The following is a 24,026-nucleotide window of genomic DNA, read 5'->3' as shown; positions in this document are numbered from 1 at the left end:
AATGCTCTGATGATGGCGGCCGGTGGCATAGATGGTCACAATAATGAGAGAGGTATAATACATAAACAGCATGACACTGCAGGAAGGAGAAATAAATGCAAATCATGGCAGAGTAGGTAATTCCAATGATACTCACTGCAATATGTAATCTGCACACATATTAGCTAGTGCATCTTCTTCATGTCATGGAAAAGCCAGTCACTGCCAGGTTTATAGAAAACATATACCGGTAGCCTACTAATTTAACTAAACTATAAACAGCAAACCTGCAGACAGAAATGTCCAGCTCTTTATTCTTCTGTTTTTTTACCTTCTTCAGTGCAAGGTACAGATTATTACATCTCCGTGGTGAGATTTGTGAGGCGCAGGAGATATAGGGAGTACGCTTAGGTCATGGAAAGCAAAAACCACTACTGTTTTTATAACAGGTCAAAAGTATGAGCAATAATTCAGCTTTAAGTAAAGAAGAACGCATTCTATCAGTATTACCTGGTGCCCAAATTGTGAGTCTTCTCAGTAAATAAGGCTAATGTCTGCCATATTTCAGCACTTTCATTTGGTGTTTTTAGTTCCCAGCTAAAGTTATGATAGACATAGGCTATATAGACATAAAATGATGATGGACATAGGCTTGGCCATAGGGGGAGCAGGCCCTGCAATGGAATGAAATGGAGCCCTAGGCAAGATAGCAATTTTTGCCAACTGCTGATGGTCACCTGGCTTTTATAGTAAGATTTGGAGGGTGCTAGAGTCCCTAGACTCTCCAGCCCTTAGACAACTGCCTAGGTATGCCTTGTGGATAATGTGGCTCTGCACCTGCAGGAAGGTATGAAGGGGCCCAACCAGGGGCGTAACTAGTAGTCCCCAGGCCCCCCTGCAAGAATTTGGAAGCCCCCCGGGGCCCGCTCAGGGCTGTCTTCTGGGGGCAGGAGGGGTCGCAGCATTAGGGGAGAGCTTTGCACATCTTTGCACCCTGTCCCCTCTCCCTGCCAATGTGCAAAGCTCTCCCCTCCTGCCACCCCAAAACGGACTTGAGCCCCCCATGGGTGCAGGGACTGCATCTCCTATTGTTATGCCCCTGGGCCCAACAGTCAGGTGTTGTTGTGCCACACTTGTAATGGGAGGGGATCATGGTGACCACACAAGTTGTATCATCTCTGGCAGATGGGCCCTTGCTTTGTGTGGGGTCTCACCGTAAGGAGGAGGGGCATGGAAAGAGGGCAACCCCAATGAAACTTTGCTGGAGATCCCTATGCTTTGAAGTTATGGCCCTGTATGTAGACATTTCAATACTTTGTGTGTTGCAGGTCTCTCTCTTTCTGATTCTGTGAGATTATCTATATTTGGCCACTTTTTCTTCTGCTGGTCTAGGATCTACAATGCTGCTTCCTGTAAGCCGCTATCATTACCTGTCATCCCAGACTTGAGCATGTTCATCCAGCGTGTCTTCTAGGAGCTCCTGTCCCGTCATGTCACTGAAAGCCACCATTGTTCTGCCACTCACCTGCAGACAAGAATGTGCTCTTTCTTCTTACCATTTGGTTGGAATATGTTTCATCTCATCCTGAGAGGAGAATGCTCTGAGCCAACCCCCGGGATAATCTCATATAGATATAACCCAGTGAATGAACCAATTTGATATTCTTGTGTTTCCACTATTCAGCATTACTACACAGATCCTAAATGTTGTTATGAGAGAAGAAACAAGTAATTGAAGGCCAAGATTGCAGGGCAGCCCCGAAAAATAGAGGAAGATTTCAGTGGGGAGATAAGATCATTTAATGTACACAGTTATTATAGCTTACAGTACCCTTGTGTAGCCACCAGGGGCTGCCTGAGCACACTGAACACACATACAATCTGCATGGAAAAATCTGTATGTTGCTAGATGTAGCTATATGGATGATATGCCTGGACTCCTAGTTCTCCTCAGTTCTTCTGAATTAGATGGATCTGCCTGGGAAAGGAAGTAAAGAAAACTCTTATGAATCAGATTTTATGGATGTACAGAAACGTGGATTTACAATTCCGCATTCTGAGAAATTTGTTTCCGACTCCTGAGTAAATTGGAATTTCCAATTTCGGTGGAATGTTGTTTTTTTCTATTATTGTCAAGTTTATTCATAATTTTTTTTTTTATTGATTTTTTGCAGAATCTGCTATACGTTGCGGATGCACGCTAAATCATGGCCACAGAGGCCATGACCTAGGGCACCAGAAAGCAAGGGGCAGACAGCAGGCTGGCACACTAGGACAATTAAACTGCCAAACATGTAAACCACATCAGTCGCAAACCCAGTTCGTGACTGCCCTGCTTCCACAAGGGCTAGCAGTGGTCCTCTGCTCCCCCCCATCCTGGGCTCCCCCCAAGAACAGCACAGAATGGGGGGAGCACAGGACCAAAGAAGTACACAGGATCTTGGGTACAGAAGATAAAAGCACAGGACCAGGAGAACAAATGGGACAGGGAGAGCACACAGGACGGGTGGTGGACAGGACGTATGGGGGGGGGGGGGGTTGGTGACAGTGGGCCTTGGGCAGCAAAAAGTTCAAATCCAGCCCTGGATATTATGCAGAATATGCATTTCCGATTGGCAGCCACGGTACACTTCTCTGAATTCTCCGATTAGCCTAATAGAGTCTTGGTACCGTACTGTGTATTTGGTGGAATTTCAGTTTCTGCAGTACAATACTGATTCTCTGATTGGCCCATTACATGTGCGTCTTGTGATTGGCCTAAAAATTCTCAGTAATGCGGTATTCCGCTGAATTCCAATTTCTGCACTGGAATACCAGAAATTTGCAGCACGGGGGCGTGGTGGTTAGCACTCTCGCCTTGCAACGCTGGCTCCCCCGTTTTGAATCCCAGCCAGGGCTTTATCTGCACAAACTTTGTAGGTTCTCCCTGTGTCTGTGTGGGTTTCCTCTGGTAGTTCGGTTTCCTCCGACATCCCAAAAACATACAGATAAGTTAATTGGCTTCCCCCTAAATTGGCCCTAGACTACAATACATACACTACACGATACATACAGACATATTATTATGGAAGGGATTAGATTGTAAACCCCTCTGAGGGACAGTTAAGTGGCAAGCTAACATGATCTGTACAGTGCTGCGGAAGATGTTGGTGCAATATAAATACTAAATAATAATAATTTAGGATTGTGTGGAATTTGGAAGCTCATCCCTAATAGTGATACATTAAAAATAAACAGCTCACAGAAGTTCTATAAAGCCACGCAATGACTGATAGCGTTCTCCTCGCTTGCCCCAAATGCTACGTGACATCACATCTGTGCTGTTCTGTTGCAGCAGTAATGCTATGGTCCGCACCTCACTCAGGGGTACTGCGAGGATCCGGAGATTGGGGCGACTCGGAGGGGTAATCATTTTGTGCGGAAGCAGGGTGAGCTGTCAATCGGCTCACCTTGTGCCAAAAAGCACAATGCGCAAAAATGCCATGTAAGCCCAGGACAGCATTTAACCGATAGGAAGGTAACAAATTTCCATGTTGAAATGCAATGCCCCGTTTCTGTGCCTATGGGTACTCTTTAAAACAGATCATTGGATTCCTTGTTTTTATCCCACATATACAGTATTTATGGGATTGCAGGAAGGTCACAACCAGTTGCTGTTAATTGCTACCAGAAGCCTTACAAATAAGCTAATAGAAAAACAAATAGCATGAAGTAAGATATCTGTTGACGGGTAATTAGTCCAGCAGAGACACAACAACGTAAAACAATTATAACCAAGAGCAATACATTAGTACGATGATGTTTCCTTATTGTCTGGCGGGTCATGCGAGGATGTTTGTTTCAGCGGATGAAAAATGGACTCATCCATTGCCAGGAAGAGGCCTCCACTGTCAGAATCAGACAACATAGTGATTCTACATTGCACAGACTCTTGTTGGGGAATTGCTAACGTCTGGGAAGAGCTATTAGGTGAGACATCGGGAGGGATCAGAGAGCTGGAAGCCTCCATATACAGGGAATTACGTACCTATGAGATGTAGACAGGAGTTGGATCATCCCTGTGTTTAGGTTCAGTGGTATTGGTGAGCTGTTGGGTGTATGTATTTACTGCATTTGTGGTCATTAGAGGTAGTACTGGATATTTTAGTCATAAACGTAGTAGTAACGTGTTTTCACTTCATGTTTATGAAGTTCTATCTGGAATTGTCTCAAAGCAGAGTCATTCCTTCTGCATTAGTTCAAATAGCAGAGGAGAATCAGTGCCTCAAAATGGCCCTCTGATCAACCCATCGATTGATTTCCAGCCAACATCAGGCAAAAGGCTTGATCAGGAATGGTGGAAAATCTCAGTTACAAGGACTCGATCAGGTGTGGGCAATAACAGAGTTTGATATTGACAACAACTGATGGACCCCCGGCCTATTTCCCCCCTATGCTCATGTACTGCCACGCTGGCATGAATCCTAGCCTCCTCTGGTGTCCAGCATCACCAAGAGCTCCTGTACCACGTGACACCAACACATGACGTTCTACACGAGCCGGTGTCAAGTGGTACAGCTGCTTGCGGTGACCCAGACACCAGAGGAGGCCAGGATTTGCACCAGCATGTGACAGGTGAGTCTTCAACACTGCACATGAGCATAGGAAGAGGGGTACATATACACATGGGGTTGGAAGCAGGACAATTTTCAATTGATTTCATTTTGAAATGTATTGGAAATCGGTGTGTAGTATATCAGCAGACAATAGCTTCCTCTTTGATCAGATTCGGTCAGAGAGGGAACTATCTAATGGTTGATCTGGTAAGGTCCGTACACACGCCGGACTGCAGGCAACGACGGGTCCGTCGTCACCTCCCGCTGGGCGGGCGTTCCAGCGACAGTCCGGCATGTGTAAAGTCTGTCTGCAAACTGATACGGCTGTTTCTGAGCGATCCGCCGGTGGATCGCTCAGAAACCGCCTTATCAGTCCGCCGACAGACTGTACACACACCGGACTGTCTGCTGAAACCCCACCCAGTGGGAAGTGATGACAGACCAGTCGTTGCCTGCAGTCCGGCGTGTGTACGGACCTGTAGACTGACTGTCTAGTGTGATGAAAGTTTCACATGAATCTATATAGGACATACTGGAGAGTATCAAGTAAAGAAAAATACCTCCCTGCCAGTTTATTCAGCTCGTGAGGCATATTTATGTACCTGTGGTGATCTATGCTGTATGACGTCCAGCAGAGTGCGCTAGGAGTTGACCACTGTCTCCTGGCCTTATCTTGTTATAAATAAAGCTAGAGTCACCATCAAAGTCCTTCACGGTTTTCTGGATATCATACTGGGTATGGTTTAGGGTCTCCCCACGCTGGCCCCACACTGCAGCACCTCTTGAACGCACCCCCTGTGGATAAAAAAAAAATTACACCAGATAAATTATGGATATCACTCCACCTCCATTTTTTTTCTAAGGCAAATACTAAAAAGTGAAATAGAAATAACCCTATAACCAAATCCCATAGTCTTTAAAATGAGAATATTTTATAATCAAGCATCATCTGACATTAGATACAATGCATGGAGGTTATATTCAGGAGCAACACACATTCTATTGGTTCCAAACTATTCAACTGAACCACTAAAACACATTCTATCGGTGAACAGTCCTGAGAAAGCCCAGATTGCAGGGCGAAACAATTCTCTCCTGTGTGATGTTTTTTGTGCCGTTAAGTATTTTACTGCTGTTTATTAGAATCAGATAACTTCAGCCCATGGCGCTCAGCGTCGAACACCAAAGCTGGGCACTGTCAGAGCAGTAATGCAATGGATTCTCAGAACCAAATTACACCTCCCTCCAAGTTTCTACAACTCGAAGGCGGAATAGTATTTAATCCCGGCAGGAGGTAGAGCCCTGCACCAAATTCAGCATACTATATGTAACGATTGTGGAACTTTCTCCGTGATCAGCGCACAACGCGTGCGCTGACACGGCGGAAATCCTCCACAAGCGTATATTTGCAGGCACCCAGCAAAAGGTGCTACGCACCTGTAGAGGGAAATTCCTGTCGGCAGATGGCGCTGGGGAGTGCAGAGGAACCAATCCTCTGTACCTCCACAAGTGCCAGACAGGAATTGTACGAAGCGCAGAAAGCAATCGCAAGTGAGGCGATTGCGAATGAGATTGAGCAAAGGGACAGGTTGTATGTGTGTGCGCCAATCCAGTCGCCACCCCGCGACCGCGCACACACACAACAGCAGATATGAAATAGGAATGCGATCGCGAGAGGTGCGATCGCCAGACGTGACACAAGGCAGATCAGAATAGAATACGAGGGTAGCAAAGGCACAGCAAATAATACAATAAGGAGATACGGAAAATAACAAATGCTAGCTAACCGCGAACACCGCACTCATTCGCAACAGTGCACGCGGTTATGCTCGGTCTCCACGTGATAAGCACAGTAGAGACAAGCACGCCTAACTAACCATCGACAGACAGACATGAAACAGAGGACGCGAGCGCTTGCTTAACGGTTACCTCACCGAGCCTCCAGCAAGCGTAGCAGACAAGACAGACACACGAAAACAGGGACAAGCGAGAGATAGGATTCACACCACTAGCGAAAAGTGGCTAGCGCAATCCAGGTACAGAGTAGCAGAACAGAAGGATCCCCAGCGCTAGCGAAAAGTAGCTAGCGTGATCCCAGAAGACAGAACAGAAGGATCCCCAGCGCTAGCAAAAAGTAGCTAGCGCGATCCCAGGAGACAGAACAGAAGAGATAGCTGGTAGCAACCGCTGCACCAGCTATACTCCAAGAATAGAGATCAGAACCATTTCCTGTCGACCACCTTTGGGGCAGGACAATGGCAACAGGCAAGACAAGACAGAACAGGCAATACAGATAATACAACCTGACTGGGCTAGAAGGGGAGCCTAAAGCAACCCCCAGGAATTAACTATACTAGATAGCAATGGCTGACACTCCAGCAGTGTCCATCAGGAACAGACCATGGAAAGGAAATGACCAGCAAAGCCTTCTGGGAAACATAAAGCTCTTATAGTGCCAGTCATCAAAGAAGGCAGGTAGGGGATTTGCATAACGAATGTATGCAAATTCCCCAGCAAGAGAACAGACCAGAAACTTGCAATGGAAAGACAGGTCTCTGTTCCAGAGACCTGCAGCCCACAGACTAGAGGAATGGACAAACAGCTGTCTGCCTGTGCAGCCAGCTGAGCGGATCATCACACTATACATATGATGCTCATTGCCCTAAGAAGATTCACATTTAAAGCTTGGAAGTTTTATTGAACCAAAAGAATGCGGGTTGCTCCTGGATATTACCTCCTTACATTGTATCAAATGTTTTTGCTTCCAATCTGGATGTTGAACCGCACAAGGTTATTAGGAGCCTGATTGGGCAAACATTGGTGTGCACTATGCTTTTTCTTATTGTGTTATTACCCGACATTAGAACAGGAAGTCAGTATTGCAAATCCAACCAGCAAGATAATAAAAATGCTCAACAAATATGTTTTATGTGCAAGGCACAATATTTTATAAATAGCAAATATATATTCCGCAAAACTTGCAATAAAAAATAAATGTGAACCTTAACAAGGACTTTAAACTTTCTAAGGCATCTTTTCACAAATATTTTTGGTTAGCAACATATTTTTGTTTTCTTTTTACTTTTTTTTAAAAACTTTTTTCCTCCCATTGTGGCAGTTTTGTAGTTCTTGAAAGCAGCATTATATGAGCTGAAATGACTCAAAGTCTGCTGGAGATACTGTCACATGTAATACATATAGAGATATATTGTGCTACGCTACAAACCCATTGGCAGTAGATGTGAGCTTTTATTGGGAGAGATGGGACTTGTCATAATAAACCTCACGCTGTAGAATTCTCCACTGAAATATAATAAAAAGCATATAAAATATAGCATATTGTGTCTGATGTGTATATAAAATATGAGACGCTCCACTTAGAATAATACACAGATGTTTTGAATATATTTTTACAATTTTCAGTATATTTCAGGCTCTGTCATTCCCGATTGACGCTAATCCGCGGTGAAGGAAGCTGTATGGGAGATACACCGACATCTGGCCTTCTTATCATTTATTTATACTGAATCAGCTTTTCCCACGGTCAATAAATGGCAGCAAGCACAAAAAGCATAAAAATACACAGCGGACGGTAATTGTTTATGCAGAGAGAAAGTCCGAACGGATGGAGAGAGAAAAGCCAGCCATATTAACCAATCAGAATAATTTGCTTCACTCTCCCATACTGCTCTGATGCAAGAAAAGGAGAATCTGATTGGTTTAGTCATATGACACTGAGGCAGGAACAGAAGAATCTGATTTGGTTTAGGCCCGGTTCACATTAGCGGTCGCCGTCCGGAATCACCGTGCCGGAGCCGGACCGCATGCAGAACGGACGGAACGGACGCACGGCATAGCAATGAAAGCCTATGCGTCCGTTCACATGCGTCCGTTTCGTCCGGACCGGATCCGGACTGGATCCGGACTCCGGCATAAGACCCAACATGCGCTATTTTTTGGTCCGGCTCCTCCGGCAACCGTATCCGGAGCGGAGCCGGACTGCACCATCCGGCCAATACAAACCAATGAGAACCGGAGAGCGCACAACACACTGGCTAAAAATCCGGATGTTCTACCCCACTTCCTATGCGTATTGTAGCGGCGATTTTGGATGGGGACACATGGGCAAGCATTTTGGAGTGGAGCAGCAGTGACTTTAAACGTGCTGGAGATGTTGGCAGTATGTCGGAGGTGGAGGTGAGTGCTAAACAGCGGAGGGCCTGATTCCACAGGTCCACCTTCTACTGACCTCCCAGACCCCAACATTTTTATTCGGTTTCTACTATCTTTTGCCAAACGGATCCGGATCGCATCCTGATGAACACCTGATGCAACCTGACCGGATCTGGATCGGATCCGGATCAGAACCGTACGGTTCCGATCCGGTCCGGCTCCGGTCAGGTCATCCGGACCGTTTGGCAGAGAATTGCAAGTGTGAACCGGCCCTTAGCCAAACTACACTGAAGCAGGAATGGAAGAATCTGATTGGTTTAGCCATACTACACTGAAGCAGGAACAGGAGAATCTTATTGGTTTAGCCATACTTCACTGAAGAAGGCACAGGATAATCTGATTGGTTTAGCCATATGACACTGAAGAAGAAAAAGGACAATCTGATTGGTTTAGCCATACTACACTGAAGCAAGAACAGAAGAATCTGGATTGGTTGAGCTATGCTAACCTGAAGCAGGAAAAGGAGAATCTGATTGATCTCTCTTTCCCATCGCTGATGTTGTGGCTATAGATGGCCAATGAGATCTAATAATTTTAGCTTGCATACAAATGAATTCATATTGTCTGCCGCTTGCAATTGGCCCTTTACTGTAAGCAACAGGAATAGGAAGAAAGTAATTTATGGTGCATTTTAATCTGGGATAAATGTACTACTTGTACAGATGTATTCTAAATTTTACAAATATTCACGATAGTGGTCCTTTAAAGCAAACCTGAAGTGAAAATAAACTTATGAGATAATACATTGTATGTGTAGTACAGCTAAGAAATAGAACATTAGTAGGAAAGAAAAGAGTCTCATGTTGTTTTCCAGTAAAGGAAGAGTTAAAATAAACACTTTAGTTATCTATGCAAAAGAGCTTCTCTGAGCTATTCCACCCACTGAGTAGAATACAGTCCTGTTTTCTGAACCACTTAAAGTGGACTTAAAGTGGAACTGACCTGATGTTCAGTGGCACGTAGCGTGACCAAGCGTCAGGAGACGCGAAACGGCCGTCGCTCGCCACCTCAGTGCCTCCCACCCACCTCCCTCCCACAGACCAGCCATCTGGATGGACACGTAAGCTTCACATCAACGTTCATCCATCATGCTGGATTTTGCACATTGATACGCTGAAATGTACTTTTGATCCATACCACTGTCACTATTTGAGATTAAAACCCTGGACGGAAGGTGCACGCTTCTGCTTTCTTTCATTTATGTTTGAACTGTTTTCCCCATTTGTTTGGCGGAGCACACGTCCAGTGGCAGTGGATTCAAGTGCAGCTAGTTCAGGCCTGCTGGACTGTGAGGGTTATATTTGTGTTCCTCACTCACTGAAGGGGATGTGCCACACCTATTACTTTGATCTTTAGAATTACTAATGTTTTCTAAACATGCCTAGCGTTTTTGGAGCGTTTTTGTGCAGCAGATTTCAAATCCTGTTACAGTAAAGTTGTTACTGAACAGCTTCTGTAACAAAAACGCCTGGAAAACCGCTCTGTAATTGCGTTTTTCTGAGCGGTTTTCCACTTTCCTATACTTTAACATTGAGGCAGAAACGCCTCAGAAATCTAAAAAATGCTGCAGCCCCTGAGTTTGCGTTTGTGGAAAAAACGAACCTCTCTGGTGTGCACCATCCCATTCACTTTCATTAGCCAAGCGGTTTTCCCCCTGCAAGCGTTTTAAAAAACGCTTCAGAACCGCTCTGGTGTGCACCATCCCAAAGACAGCTTGAGATAATAATTTACTGCAGGAAAGTTCAAATGGTCAATATTTCAGCTTTGTTTTATAGCTTAAAGCAGCAGGGTCAGCCATATTATGCTAGGAAAAAAACACATATATAAGTAGATAACTACCGGTACCTACATAACAGATGTATTATACTGTACTTTTGATTTCAGTGAATTTTATATAGTAAATAAAGAGAATTCTGTTCCTTGCATTTTCCATCTTGGTTCCCTCTTACTAAAACCAATACTGATGTCATTTCCTCCCTTAGGGCTGGTGCACACCGAGCGGGTTTTCTCGCATTTGGATACGCTAGGGTAATGTATTTCAATGGGGTGGTTCACACCAGAGCGGGAGGCGTTTTGCTTAAGTATAAGAAAAACGCAAACCGCTCTGAAAAACCCCAGTTTAGAGCGGTTTTGCAGGCGTTTTTGTTACAGAAGCTGTTCAGTAACAGCTTTATTGTAACAATATATGAAATCTACTACACAGAAAACGCTACCCAAAAATGCAAAACGTAACACCTGAGCACAGCACGATCAAATTTCTGCCTCATGTCACACTGAACTGCCCTCAGCCAATCAGGAAAAAGCAGGAAAGTGGGAGGGGTGATAACAAGCTTCCTTCTCGTCTGCAATGTACCAAATAAAGCCAGGCTGACAGATGAGATTTATTACAGCAGAAACATTTCCGAATAGATTGGAGTGCTTGCAATGCACGGTAAGGCTGCAGAATGCATAATAAACACAGAGCAGTGGGTAAATGGGATTTGATTTTGTGGCTGACAATCCCTCTTTAAAAGACAGAGTGAGGTTTTAAAACTGCAACTGTTACAGTCAAATGCAATTTTATAACAAAACAAAAAAGCTATATAACTGAAAAAAAAATATGAGACTCTTTTCTTTGCTACTAATGCTCTCTTCATTATCTGTACTACACATACAATTCATTATATCATATGGTTTTTTCAGTTCAGGTTTGCTTTAAGCAGCAGTTATTCTATCTTCGGTGGTCGGCGTTCAGATTCCGCAGGGAATACGCCTCATCTAATCCATACAGTCGGGATTCCTCTCCCTTCAATAGAGGAAAAACACGAATCGCTCTTTAGATCTTTCTCAAATAGCAGAAATAGCAGGTCAGGATTATTTACATTGGGGTCAAACGGTTCTGGTTGTCAGCTGGCGTTCCCCCCTCATCTCCGCTGACAGCCCCTCTCTTTAGCTGATGGCTAATTATTTAAGTAATGTGTTTGCTGCTTTTTTCCCCCCTGGTGATGAATGAGGTCCGGAGCTGGGGGTCCCCGAGTGTGAGCAAGCTGCGTTTCCAGGAAAAGGCAAACAGGCGGCATCGGTTATAAAATAGCAGCCAGAAGTGGTTCAGAGGGGATGCATTGCTGCGAGAGGCCAGCAGGGGGTCCTCTATAATCGCTTTCCCCACAGTGACTCTCCATCTATCATCTGCATTGATTGCTACATCAGGACACAAAACGCTGCTGTCAGCGCTCATCACACATAAAGCTCATATCTGGCTCTAAACAAACAGGGAGAGCGAATTTCTCCCACTGGTTTCAGCTCTGCCCCTTCACTCATTAACTGGAAAACAAAAGCCGCTTCTCCGCGCGCTGCATGCTAATTGGCCGACACAAAGGGGCCTATCTGCTAAGAGGTGTCACTGGAGTCAGGCGGAGATTAATGGCTTCCCACAGATGAGGAATGGCCGGGGGACAGGGGTCACTCCACACACTTTGTGAGAGGACACTGGGCCTGGTAAGAGCTCGGTCAATATTGACACTGACACCAACACCGGACGAGCTTGTCTTCCAAACTTTCCAGCCGTCAGTGAGAGTTGCAGAGGATTATCCCCCAAAACATATACGTGTTTTATTAATTCGTACATTGCTGCGGACGGTTAGAGATTTATTCTATAGAAATCCTCCCTGGGGAAGATTCACAGAGAATCACATGACGTAACTTTCTGATTGGAAGGTCAGCCAATCAGAGACACACAAATCAGTCAGCTGGTCACCTTGATCACATGCTTACCTAGGAGTTCTCCTTGGGGAGAAATTCTGTCACTTAAACTGGTACTAGTGAGACAAAAAGAAGACACACGACACCGGGAGCCCATTTTGGTGTAATATCGCCTGGTTAAGTAGGTATATTGTAAAATACAAGAATATACCCACAAAACCCTGAGGCAACCACTCGTATGTGCTTGTAGGGAAAAAACATTCCCACTCAGCCTTTTCCCAGGTGTTAAGGTCGCTGCTCCACAAAATATTCGACCCACAAAGCCAGCGAGGGGGAAGACCCTACAGCCATAGGGTATATCAGAATATACTGGATAGATACAGGAGGCGCCCAAAAAATTATCAGTGGCAGGGTTTTAGAATTTCAGTAAAAATAAAAAGGTGACTCTCTAGGAGTTTAAAATAATAGGGGAGTTCCAATTTATTGAAGAACATAAAGCACAGTGACAATGCATTTCTCGGTATAAGCCGCTTCCTCAGGTCAAATACGTACTGGACAGGATTAGGTATAGTCCGTAGCGCCTTGTGTAGTGAAAAAGCTGGCTCTGATCTGTCACTTAAACTGATTATCTTTGCTGGGAAGTCACTACTGTACATGTGGTATTATTTTTAATTTGGGAAACACTCCTTTTTTTACTAAGGGCAGAAAAAGGCGATTCTTCACAGGACAATCCACTTTACCACAGAACACTCAGTAATTTAGCAAGGATTATATATTACTTTAAGATACCACAACAATGTTTTGAAGTTTGAAAAAGAGTTCAAATGTTTATTTCATGAAGGTCAATCTTCATGAAGGTCACAAGTGTGGTCAAAGCGCATTAAGCTGGGTACACACAGTACAATTTTCCATCAGATCGATGGATTGACCAGATCATCTCCGACCGGTCTGATTGGATTCCGATCGATTTTGTGTAGTTATCAATGCAAAAATGGAAACAATTTGGACTTCTACACACGATGCAACTTCTTATCAGATCACCGGTCGTTCTGATGGAAAATTGTAACGTGTGTATGAGGCCTACGAAATCAAATCCTCATGAGATCGATATTATAACAAATGTTTGCTTGGGGTGATAAAGATACTTTTCTAGGCAACAACACTAATTCGTTTCAGGCCAACGCCCTTCATCAGGTCATTAATACATTAATATTAAAGGGACTCCGAGCAGTGCAGAAACTATGGAAAGATGCATATCCTTTTAAAGCTCTCTTTCTCCTCTTTCCAATGATATATAAACCACCACCCTACGTCTTTTAGTTTTTGCTATTTTCGCGATTAAAATTGCTGCGGCCGCGATTTCGATCGCGAAAATAGAGAAAACTATAAGGTGTAGGGCAACGATTTAGGGGTCGTCAGAAAGAGGAGAAAGAGAGCTTTAAAATGATATCCATCAAGCCATAGTTCTATTGTATTACACAGGACGACACTTTCCCCAGTGTCAGCAGCTCCATTCTGCTGAATGCAGCTGCTGACTTTGACAAAAAGTCGACCTGTGTAATACAATATAACTCCTTAAGATTCCTTAGGGATTGCAGAGATCACAATAACTTTATGATTAGTGCAGTATTAAGATGTAAGGATACACTGATTTGTGCGCAGGGCCTCATTTTACCTAAAACTTTTGTCTTTTCAAACTGTGAAATTTCCACATAGCAACAACTCTCATAGCAGCTTTATTATACATCTGATTTATGTGTATTTTCATTTCATCCAAAAAATATGGCCAATATGTGTGGATTGGCTTTAACAGATTGGCTTTGATTCAGGAGCAGAGCTGTCAGTGCACAGGGCCGGATTTAGGCCAAGGCCACCTAGGCCAGGCATGGGCAAACTTGGCCATCCAGCTGTTACGGAACTACAAGTCCCACAATGCATTTGCTTTTATGAGTCATGACTGTGGCTGTCAGACTCCTGCAATGCATTGTGGGACTTGTAGTTCCTTAACAGCTGGAGGGCCAAGTTTGCCCATGCCTGATCTAGGCCATGGCCTAGGGCTCCACAGGAGCAAGGGCACCAAAGCAGCAGGCTAAACTGGTGCAGCAATTGCAATCTTGCAAATGCTGCAATGCAGGGAGATTAGGCAAGCGCCTGACCGCGGTACTCTGCTGCCAGCCGCCTGTGCAGCAGCCATCTTGCTCTTTGTGCATGTTTGCATTGTGGCTGGCGGCTATGGACTTGGGCAGCATTGGAGACGGAAAGGAAGAGGAAGCTTCTGCACTGGAGACAAGCAGAGAAGTGAGTGACACGGATGGAAGCTGGGGTGTGAAGGCGAGCTGGCTACCTATACTGAAAGGAAGGGGGAGGGATTAAGGGAGTCATCTGGCTACAGTACCTATACTGTAGGGAAAGGTGGAGGGGTCATCTCGCTACCTATACTGGGGGGAAGGTCATCGGGCTACCTACACCAGAGGGAAAGGTGGAGGGGTAATCAGGCTACCTATAGGAAGGGGGAGGGGCCATCTTTCTTCCTGTACCGAAGGGGGGCAGCTGGTGACAGTGGCCTTGGGTGGTAAAAAATACAAATCCGGCCCTGTCGTTGCATTGCAGTGCAGCGTATTGGTGGCATAAACCAAAAGTTAGTTTTTCTCTACTTAGAGCGGAACTGAAGATAATCTAAAAATAAAGTTTCACTTACCTGGGGCTTCTGCATGCCCCTAGCAGCCGTCCTCCATGATCCTCCTTTCTCCCGCCGCCAGCTACTTTGGGTTTCGCCGTCGGGCCACTGCACCTGCGCAGCTCTGGCCACATATATCCTTCTTCGCATTCCAGTCCGCAATAGCGCTATTGCAGACGGGGACATGTAAAAAAAAATATGCTTCGCAGCCCCTCGACTTATAAGTTGAGTAACAGAGCTAGCTGGCGGCAGGGAACGGAGGATCGCTGAGGAGCGCCGTGGGACAGGGTGGCTGCTGGGGGCATGCAGAAGCCCCAGGTGAGTGAAACTCTTTATTTTTATATTATCTTCAGTTCCACTTTAAAGAGGAACTGCAGTGAAAATAACATAATTCGTTTATAAATGATTTAGTCAGTGTTTGCTCATTGTAAAATCTTTCCTCTCCCCGATTTACATTCTGACATTTATAACAGGTGGCGACATCTTTCGTCCTGCCAGGTCATCGAGCTCTCAGTAAACGAACATTCCGCAGAGGGAGATTCTGGTTGCTTGGTAGCTGGAAACAGACGTTATTTCCCACAATGCAACAAGGTTCTCAGACAGTAAACTGGCAAGACCATGGTCATGACATCACACTATGGGAGGGGTTTCACCACAATATCAGCCATACAGACGCCCCTGATGATCTATTTGAGAAAAGGTAAAGATTTCTCATGGGAAAGGGGGTATCAGCTACTGATTGGGATGAAATTTAATCCTGGGTTTGAGTTCCTCTTTAAGTCATAATCTACCTCTAGTATACATAACTATTCCCCCTCTTTGTCCTATTAGTACTTTCACAACACCTCCCATCCTAATTACTGCTCACAACCTTGCCCTTGCAGTTACCCAAACACCGACTCCAAGAGCGAATACTAGTAATCTCCCCCAGTTCCTAGCCTTAATTACCCACTAGCCCCAATTACATTCAAAAACCTAGTAAAAGTCCAAAATACTCATATTATGAAGAAGCAGGGGCTTAAAGTGAACCTCCAGACTAAAAATCTACTCAGCAGCACTGAACAATTTCACAACATCAGAACTTTGTTTTTCTTACCTAAGCCTCATTTTTAGCTGCCAAGAAATCTGCCCAGGCATTTTTCCCCTGGTGCTGTGCAAAGCATGATGAGATTTCTGATGTTGTTGTTCTACTTCTGCTGTTTTGGTGCAAATTTGTTTTTTGTTTTTTTGAATTTGGGATTTGAAGTCTAACGCGTGCAGCTGGGAGGGGTGATCAGGACACAGGACAGTTGGAACTGTGTCTCATGCTACCTGTCACCTCCTTTCAACCAAAAAGATGGCTGTCCCCATGAAATCACGAATATTTGCCTGTTCTTTTAAAACAGGGTGGGTAGGAGATTATATTACCTATTTGAATTAAAGTGATCCTTAAGTCGATCAAAAAAATGAGATTTACTCACCTGAGGCTTCCCTCAGCCCCCTGCAGCCGATCGGTGCCCTCGCAGCCCCGATCCGATGCTTCTGCACCCGCCGGCGAACACTTCTGGTTTGGCCGTCACCGGCCGACAGGCATGGGAGCGTGAGTGATTCTTCGCGTCCCCAGCCATAATATCGCCCCCTATGCTGCTATTGCGGCCAGGAGGATATTATGGCTGGGAACGCGAAGGATCACTCGCGTTCCCATGCCTGTCGGCCGGTGACGGCCAAACCGGAAGTGTTCGCCGGTGGGTGCAGAAGCATCGGAGCGGGGCTGCGAGGGCACCGATCGGCTGCAGGGGGCTGAGGGAAGCCCCAGGTGAGTAAATCTCAATTTTTTTTATCGACTTAAGGATCACTTTAACATAACAAATGTAACTTAATGACAGTATGTTTGTTTAGGCTGAAGATCCCCTTTAACTACAAACCATTCCCCCCCCCCCTTTGAAAATGTAATGCCCCCCTTTGTATGTTCGGGCTACAGCCTCCTCCCCAATTTCCAGGTTTGGCCTAATCCCCCTGAACCCCCAACCCCCTCTCACAGTACACGTACATCTCTCCCCTCTCCTCATTTGGCAGAGCAGTGCAGAAGAGCTGTACCTGCTCCAGCACCGGGTCAGTCTACTCTGCTGTTCACTGCAGCTGCTCTGGTCAGCTCACCTCTGCCTTGTAGGGCTCCTGCTGCATGTCACATGACATACATTGGGAGCTGCATAGCCGCGAACAGCAGAGTGATGCTGGAACAACTAAAGCTGGGCTGTACCACTCTGTCAAACAGGGGAGGAAGGGTGGGAAAGCAGGAGGAAGAGCAGGCCTACTCAGTCCCCCCTCTACCCCAGACACCCTACCCAACAGGAGAGAAGCGCTATACACATTTTAGGATTATTAAAGTCATCTTTCGATGTTGCTGGCCTAATCTACAGAGATTTGATAAGATGAATCTCATTCACTTGAAGCTAAACAGTGTGTCTGTACAGCAATCATTTAAAAACGGCAGTTTGAAACGGTCTGTAACCATCATTCCAGGCACCAGTCTGGGTAATACAGGCAGAACAATCCTCTAGTTGTGTACACATTGCATGGCACTGACATCAGAATCTTTATTTTGCCAAGTGCGACCGAAGTCGTACCCGGAATCGGTTGTGGTTCACATGGCAGTGGCAATAGAGCAAGTTAGAATTTGACAATAAGCCGTTAACAATAAAATACAAGCAGAAGACAGGCAGACAAAACACAATGACAACAGTGAAAACAGTGGATGCTGTACAACATGCAATTAGCTTGTGAGCAAGTCATGAGCCTCCCCCAGGGTGTGGATTAGTGCTGCTAAGGGAATAGGTAACATCACACAGCATTGAGTGGTTCATAGAAGTGCATCAGGGTGACGGCTGGGTTATTAGCTGGCCCGGGCTCCAGTGTGCCTCGGCCAGGCATAATTGATCTGAGTGGGGCTAGAGTACCACCGAGTGGCTGGAGTTCAGCTGGAGGGGAAAAAAGGTGTCCCTTTGCCTGTTAGTTCTTGGGCGGATGGCAAGTCCAGATTTACCATAAGGCACTGAAGGCACGTGCCTACAGGTGCATGATGGTGGAACGGCGGCTCACTCCCCTGAGTACCTCCCTCCCTCCCTCTCTATACAGAGTCCAGAGATGAGTGTAAATGAGAGGTTACGCAACCGACTCTCAGCATTCCACTAATGAGATCTCTCTTTGGGTCACCTCTCTGGCTACCTAACACTAAAGGCCACCAGTAGCTACCTACGCCAGGCAGGGGAAGTGAGGGAAAAGTGACAGCTGGGACAGCCAACACACTTGCGATGCGGTTCGGGAAGGGGTTCGTAGGTTCATGGAGGGCAAGTCTGGGGTGCCAGAAAATCTGTGCCTATAGGCTCCTGTGATGTAAATCCAGGCCTGGCGGATGGTCTTGTAACGTCGGCCTGATGGAAGGAGCTTGAAGAAGCGGCAGCCTGTGTAGGAGGAGTCATGGGAAATCCTGCTAGCGCTTGTCTTCATTCTAGCGGTATAAAGGAGATCCAAAGGTGGCAGAGGAGAGCCAATGATCCTTTCTGCTGAGCTGATAACTCTTTGAAGCTTATACTTATCTCAGGCAGTTGCTCCTGCAAACCACACGATTATGGCGGAGCAGAGGGTAGCTTCAATAGTGGCAGTGTAGAAGCTGGACAGCAGCTCCTCTGGAATACAACATTTTTTCAATTGGTGTAGGAAAAATAGCTTCTGCTGAGCCTTCTTCTGAATTTTGGAGGTGTTCTGCCCCCACCTTAGGTCGCTAGTTAGGGTTGTTTATGAACCTTGATGATCGTAATCTGCTAATTACAATTACACTCAATTTTGAGTAAATTGTCCATACAAAATTACGATTTGGGCACTCAACTGATTTTGTGTAATCCATTCGTAATTTGCGTAATTTTATGCCGATTTTAGAGGTTTATAGCAAGGCCCCATACATGCTCTCGTCACCAGAATTGATACATAGGTGAAGAGGAATATTGGGAAGAAGGCAGCAAAATTTTTTTTCCAAAAAGACCTTGTAGTTTTTGAGAAAATCGATTACAAAAATGCAAAGGAAAAATGTTTTTTAAACTCAGAAAAATGGCCTCGTTCACATGTATGCGTATGAGACGCATACGTTTCTCATCCGCATTGCTGCACGCAGTTCTGTGCGTCACGCACAGAAACGGACGCAATGAAAGTCTATAGACGCGTATCAAAAACGCGTACTATTGCGTTTTTAGCGTACGTTTCCCTCTGCGGTTCCTATAATTCTTTTCTGTTTCCCGGGTCACGTGTGTGTGCAAAACGCAATAGAGAACGCATTGGAACGCATAGAAAACGCATGAGTTTTTTTACCTTGCGTTTCGTTTAATATATACGCATTCTGCAAACGCTGATAGTTTGAACAGGGCCTAAAGTCAGCACAAAATTACGCAAAATTGCTAAATTACGGTTCCTAATTATGTTTACAAACAAAATGAATAACGATTTCACCCGAAATTTTGCATTATGAGATTTTGCATCGTAATTGCACCACACAGCAAAGGGGATCAGTTGATTTTAAACACCTAAGTAAAGTGTGTTTCCTGTCACAAGCAAAGCGCTCCCAGCTGCTATCAGTGTAGATCCCAGGTTCCCTGCATGTGGTATGTGCACCCCAGGGGCTGCTTATAATGGGCTCTGGGAGGACTTGAACTTGTCACACTCAATCAGTTATAGTAAGCTTTGAGAGTCAAAAATGATAAATTATAGAAAAACAAACTTGAATAAGTATTTTTGGTAAAAGCCTAAAAGAATGTTTGAAACAAATTTATAGTCAATCACGGCATATCCCACTTCTAAAAAACAGGGACGCATCATGGGGAAGATAATCCCCTCTAGTGTTTGTGTTCTGTCTCAGCTCAGTTAGGCCAAATTGGCCTCAATTTCTGGGTTCATCGGCGAGCTGAATTGTAATTCCTGTGAAGTGCTTTCTGTCAGTGTCAGATTTTGTCTGTTTTTAGCGATTTCCGTTTTGTCCATTTTTGGCATCTGTGTTTTAATGCTTTTCCATTACCGATAGACCAAAACACATTACACTAAAAATATCAACAAATGAAGGATGATGGTCAAAGTGGATCCAAGATAAACTTTTACTCATTGCATAATTGTGTTCCTTTCATATAGTTTATAGGTCATTCCGCAAGCCAAATACTTTTTTTGTTTTGTTGTAATACTCCAATTCCCTATAAACTAAACAAGCCTCGCCCACAGCTCCTTTTGTGCCTTGGCACTGTAGCAAGGGCTAAGTCTGGGCAGGTGGAGGAGGAGCGGAGGAGGTTACGAGCCATTGATTGCAGAGAGGAGGAGAGGGGGCTGAATTTACACACAGGCAAGCGGATAGCATCTCCAGCCCTCAGCCTGTGACAATGTGACAAACAGAACATGGCTGCCCTCATTGTATCATAGGAATAAATAATCATAAACTTTTGAAGTTGTTTGCAGCTAGATATGCTGTGTAAACTATCTAAACTTTAGATAAGATAGATAAGTTACTTGTAATAGTTAGTTTTTCATCTCGGATCCACTTTAAAGCAAACCTGAAGTGAAAATAAACTTATGAGATAATGAGTTGTTTGTGTAGTACAGCTAAGAAATACAACATTAGTAGCAAAGAAAGACGTCTCATGTTGTTTTCCAGTACAGAAAGCGTTAAAAATAAACGTCAGTTATCTATGCAAGAGCGTCTCTGAGCTATTTGACCCACTGGGTGGAATACAGTCCTGTTTTCTGAAGCAATTTAAGGGCCAAGAAACAGTGAGAGACAGGTTAAGATAAGTTTTACTGCAGGAAAGTTCAAAGGGCCATTATTTCTGCTTTGTTTTATAGCTTAAAGGAGTACTGTAAGGGGGGGGGGTTGAACTTACCTGGGGCTTCTGACAGCTCCCCACTGATGTCCTGTGCACATGCGATCCTCCGGTCCCTTGCGGCAGTGGCTTGTGACACTAAAGTCGCCGCAAAACACAGGAAGTGACCCACGGCGGGGACTGGGGGATAATAGTGTCCCAGTGCGGGCACAGGACGTCTGCAAGGGGGCGTTAGAAGCCCCAGGTAAGTTCAAATCTTAGACAGTACTCCTTTAAAATACAGAGTGTGGTTTCTAAACTGCAATGATGCAATATTATAATAAAAAAAAAAGGCTTTATAGCTGAAAATAAAAAATATGAGCCTCTTTTCCTTGCTACTAATGTTCTATTCATTATCCATACTACACATACAATTCATTATATTATAAGTTTTGTGTTTTTCTTGCTTCAGGTTTGCTTAAACGGTCATCTGAATGCAGAACAAGAATAATGGAGGCAAGATTTGTTTTTTTTTACTTTGGTTTTGAATGACTGAGGTTCGTTTCGAGCTTGAGGGTGACTCGAGTAGAAACTCTGCTACCCACGATAGAGAGTACTATAATGCTGAGAAACACTGCTGTCAGTAATAATAATTTAGCACACAAAAAAATAGCGCAAGCTGAGTCCAGTTTTTGGTAAATGGCTATTTATCTCCTATACTTCAGGCCAGAAACCCACTAGGAGCGATTTCTAATCACTAATACAATGCTATGGGGGATTTTTATAAAATCACATCACTCAATTGAGATTACACCCATAGCATTAGGTCTCTTTCACAGTGGGACGTTAAAAGTCGCACGTTAGAACATTTTATAACGCAGACTAACGCACAGCAATACAAAGTTTGTGCGACATTCACAGTGCACACGTTGCGTTGTGTGTAACGTGTAGCAATATTTAGAAGGTGCTGCATGCTGTGCGTTTAGCAATACATTTGCTGCGTTATGTGTGTTGCACATGCTCAGTAAGGTTTTAAAAAAAAAAAAAGTAACGCATGCGCTGTTTTCGTTCCATCAGTATGCAACGAAAACAACGCACCGAGAGACACATAACGCAGTGCAAAATAACGTCCAATTTCATAACCTACATGCCCTGCGTTTGGGGCACGTTGTGCAACTTTAACGTTGCATCAAACGCAACGTTCCATTGTGAAAGAGGCCTTACATTAGCAAGAGTTTTCAAATCGCAAAAAACGGACAGAAAATCGCTCCTAGAGGGTTTCTGGTCTCAGATATGCCCCATATGCAATAAACTTTTCTCTTGAGTTTCCTACTAGGTGACATTTTCCTTGTCGATAATATGTCTTTTATCCCCCAGCAAGCAAGAAAATACTGAAAATAATGTTAATAGCAGGGGCGTAGCAATAGGGGCTGCAGAGGTAGCGACCGCAATGGGGCCCTTGGGCCAGGGTGCCCCGATTGGCCCTCCCTCAACTACAGTATTAGCTCTCTATTTGTCCTGTGCTCATAATAATCACTTCTATAGATACTTTGAATAGTGGTAATCATTAACAAACTGTTCCCCATCCCCTTCTTGCATCCGTCTGAAAGAGGCCTTAGGCCTCTTGCACACTACATGCTATTCCAATTTTTTTTATACAATCTGATTTTTGAAAATGTAAAAAATGTAAAAAAATTTAGCAGCATGCACTACCTTTTTTTTTTTATTAGGAATCAAAAATCGGATCATATAAAAAAAAAAATAATAATAATAGTATCGGAATCGCATGTAGTGTGCAAGAAGGCTCAGTCAGTGAGGCAGCATCCCCCCTGAATATACATGACAAGGATAAAGAGTCAGGGCTCGTTTCCACCATAGCGAATCCGCATGCGGTGACGCTTGGTACATTGAAGTGACCGGGGCTGTTTCCACATGTGCGGCGTGCGGGAGCGATTTGGCGGCGGGCCAAATCTGCACGACGGGACCCACCGATTTCGCCTGCGTCGGGAATCCGTGCGAATCGCCGCTAATGTATTTAATAGTAAAAACGCATGCGTTTTTTACATGCGTTTTTACCCGCGATTCGCGTGCGATTTCGCACCTTTTTCAATGTTATTTTGCCCTGGCAGTGTCATGGTTAATTTCGCATGGCACCCTGCCATGCGAAATCGCACGCAAAATCGTGGGTAAAAACGCATGCGGAAACGCATCCGCATGCGTTTTTACAAGCGTCGGAATGCTGGCGAAATCGCGTCGCAACAGTGGAAACGAGCCCTCAGTCTTGTAGAGCACATAGATATTTCCCCACATGGGGATTGCAGTTAGGGCTGGAACCCACTAGAGCGATTTTCTGAGCATTAAGGGAGCAATTCAAACCGCTAGCGATTTCCCTAAACGCTCAGCTAATGTTAATGGATGGGCCAAATTCCACTGGGGCAATTGCGATTACCAAATCGTAAAACATGTGTTTTCGCGTTTGCGTTTCTGCAATGTAAAGTATATAAATGCTGGCTTAGTCGCTCATCAAAACCTGCACAGAGAGATTTTGCTAGCGTTTTGAAATGACTGCACACTGTCACAAAATTTATTGGAAGGACCAATCAGAATTTAAACCGCTAATCACTACACAATCGCTGGCAAAAAGCTGACACTTTTTAAATACACTACCGCAATCGCTCATGAAATCGCTTACAAACTGCTCATACAAAACGCTAGCGATTGCGATTAGCGATAGCAATTTGTAGTGGGTTCCAGGCCTTGGTAATACCCCCTTTAATTATGCAGCATCACCTCAGCACCCACTCCAGATTGTAAGTGACCTCCATTAGCTGGACAAACATTTCCTTACCTATCCAGGACACTGATCACTAAGTTGCTCCACCCCAATTCCTCTGTTTTTTCTTTGCCGATTGCCTCTAGTGTGAAGCAGCCATAATGCAGATCATTTTTCTCAGTTGAGTCTTCTTGGAGAAATCTGTATTGGGTTCAGTACAGAACCTAGGAACTTAGTAGAGAGGGAATGGGTTCCCAGGGGACAGAGATCAGCAGTGC

The 24,026-nt window shown here is 44.7% G+C and overlaps 1 long non-coding RNA gene across 1 annotated transcript; it reads right to left on the bottom strand.

Annotated features, from left to right (window-relative positions):
- Positions 1-1,768: 1,768 nt before the first annotated feature.
- On the bottom strand, positions 1,769-23,993 carry LOC137519135 (uncharacterized). Its single transcript, XR_011020969.1, has 3 exons — positions 23,824-23,993; positions 5,177-5,369; positions 1,769-1,957 (listed from the first exon to the last, which is right to left on the bottom strand). It is a non-coding gene; the product is annotated as an uncharacterized lncRNA (long non-coding RNA).
- Positions 23,994-24,026: the final 33 nt, after the last annotated feature.

Source organism: Hyperolius riggenbachi, chromosome 5 (genome assembly GCF_040937935.1).
Source record: "Hyperolius riggenbachi isolate aHypRig1 chromosome 5, aHypRig1.pri, whole genome shotgun sequence".
NCBI lineage: Eukaryota > Metazoa > Chordata > Amphibia > Anura > Hyperoliidae > Hyperolius > Hyperolius riggenbachi.
This window is presented reverse-complemented; position numbering and strand designations above follow the sequence as displayed.